The sequence below is a fragment of the Orycteropus afer genome, unplaced genomic scaffold, assembly GCF_000298275.1.
Source record: "Orycteropus afer afer isolate SDZICR_OR568_19922 unplaced genomic scaffold, OryAfe1.0 scaffold00025, whole genome shotgun sequence".
In the NCBI taxonomy this organism is placed as follows: Eukaryota; Metazoa; Chordata; class Mammalia; order Tubulidentata; family Orycteropodidae; genus Orycteropus; species Orycteropus afer.
The window spans coordinates 3,904,717-3,907,463 of NW_006921612.1; positions in this window are offsets into that span (position 1 = coordinate 3,904,717).

The window sequence follows — 2,747 nt, forward strand, 5'->3', positions numbered from 1 at the left end:
AGTGTTTCTTTGCTATTCATAAGGTTTTCCCTGGCCAATTCTTGGAGAAGTGGACAGCCTCTTCCTTCTTCCTAGTCTGTCTCAGTCTGTAAGCTGGGCTGATACCTGTGCACCATGTGCATCCCACTGGGTTTGAAACACCAGTGGCTCAGCCTGAAAACTCACATCAACAAGTCACCACAGTAGGACAAATCGATGAAGACTAGAAATGGCTAACTGCATGTCTAGGATGAAGACTTGAATCTCTACTTGTAGGAGTTCGAGAGTGCTAGAAACATCTTCCTTTCTATATTAGTTTTCCTACATCTGCTCATTTAGCCTGAGATTTCCTTTAAAAGTTCCATTCTGATTGAAGAGAAGGTGTAATATGGAAATTACTCCTTGGACAAATAGCACTGGGACTTAAATTCACACTAAATTGTAATTGACAATATCAGACTTGTCCGCTGATTTTGGGTGGAGGAGTAAAAGGACCACTGAGTCTGAGAGGTATAGAAGAGGGTCTGAGCCTCAGTGCATTGAAAGGGTGAAAAAGCTCTGATGGCTTTGGTGGTTCTGCTGAGGTAGGCAACTGTAGAGTAAGGAAAAGAGATGGAACTGGATTCAAGTCTCAGCCTGGTAATTTATTGCCTGAGTAATTGTGGCCAGGTGACAACCTCTCCAGGGGTATTTATTTCAGAAGGCTTTTATAGAGTTCAACAAGATAATGTGTGTATGCCAAGCACATAGTAGGTGTATGACTGGTGTTATGTAGGGTTTTTTTTTTTTTTTTTTTTTCCTATTCATTTCTTTCCCAGGATACTCAGAGATGACTACAGGTTTTACCCTGTTTTCCTTTCTAGATGTGCCCACAGTCAGAATAGATGTCCACTGCAGATCTTAAAGTTTACTGGCTTCAATTTTCTACAACCTGCAGGAAACCAGCAGTATTGAGCTTGGTGCTGTTTCAACCTCATCAATGAGTTGTAAGATGACATCATATGTGAAAAAAGCAGAAGATCATTAAAAAGGAAAGAAAGAAAATAGCAAAATGGATGTCAGAAGAGACTCTGAAATTTGGCCTACAATGTAGAGAAGCTAAAGCAAATAGAATAAATGAAGTAAAAGAGCTAAACAGATTTCAAAATGTGGCTCAAGAAGAAAAAGTGAATTATTTTAATGAAAAGACCCAGAGTTAGAAAACCAAAAGGGAAGAACATGCTCAGCATTTCTCAAGCTGAAAGAAATGAACAAAATATTTCAAGCCTTGGGTTACGTTATTGAAGGATTCTATGGGCAAAATATCAAATGATTTGGGAAACATCAGAAGAAGATGAAAGGAATATAGAGAGTCACTGAAACAAAAAGAATTGGTCAATGTTCAACCATTTCAGGAGGTGGCATATGATCAAGAACCAATGGTAATGAAGTAAGAAGTCCAAGCTATACTGAAGGCATTGGTAGAAAACAAAAAGCTTTAGGAATTGACAGAATACCCATTGAGATATTTCCACAAACAGATATTGTGCTAGAGGCACTTGTAATTTGCCATGTAATTTGGAAGACAGCTACCTGGCCAGCTGACTGGAAGAGATCCATATCTGTGCCCATTCCAAGGAAAAGTGATCTGACAGAATACAGAAATTATTGAACAATATCATTAATATCACAGGTAAGTAAAATTTTGCTGAAGATAATTAAGAAATGGTTGCAACAGTACATTAGGAAACTACCAGAAATTCAAGCCAAGTTCAGAAAAGGATGTGGAATGAGGAATATCATTGCTGATGTCAACAGATGTGTCTTGGCTGAAAGCAGACACTATGAGAAAGATGTTTACTTGTGTTTTATTGACTATGCAAAAGCATTTTACTGTGTGCATCATAACAAATTATGAATAATGCTGTGAAGAATGGGAATTCCAGAACACTTAATTGTGCTTATTCAGAACCTGTACATGGATGATAGGACAGTTGTTCAAACACAGTAAGAGGATGCCACATGGCTTAAAATCAGGAAAAGTGTGTATAAAGGTTATGTCTTTTCACCATACTTACTCAATCTGTATGCTAAGCAAGTAATCTGAGAAGCTAGACTACATGAAGAAGAACATGGCATCAGGATTGGAGGAAGACTCATTAACAACTTGCGATATGCAGATGGCACAACCTCGCCTGCTGAAAATGAAGAGGACTTGAAGTACTAACTAATGAAGATCAAAAACTACAGCCTTCAGTATGGATTACATCTCAACATAAAGAAAACAAAAATCCTCACAACGGGACCAATAAGCAACATCATGATAAATGAAGAAAAGATTGAAGTTGTCAGGGATTTCATTTTACTTGAATCCACTATCAATTCCTATGGAAGCAGGCATCAAGAAATCAAATGATGTATTACATTGGGCATATCTGCTGCAAAAGACTTCTTTAAAGTGTTTAAGAGCAAAGATATCACTTTGAGGACTAAGTGCCTGACCCAAGCCATGGTATTTACAATTGCCTCATAAACATGAGAAACTGAGACATTGAATAAGGAAGACTGAAGAAGAGCTGATGCCTTTGAATTATGGTGTTGGAAAAGAATTTTGAATATACCATGGAAGAAGAATGAACAAATCTGTCTTGTTAGAAGTACAGCCAAATGCTTCTTAGGAGCGAAGATGTTAAGACTTCATCTCACATACTTTGAACATTGTGATAGTTGGTACTGTGTGTCAACTTGGCTGGACCCCAGTTCTGTGTGGTTGTTCCTATGATGGGATC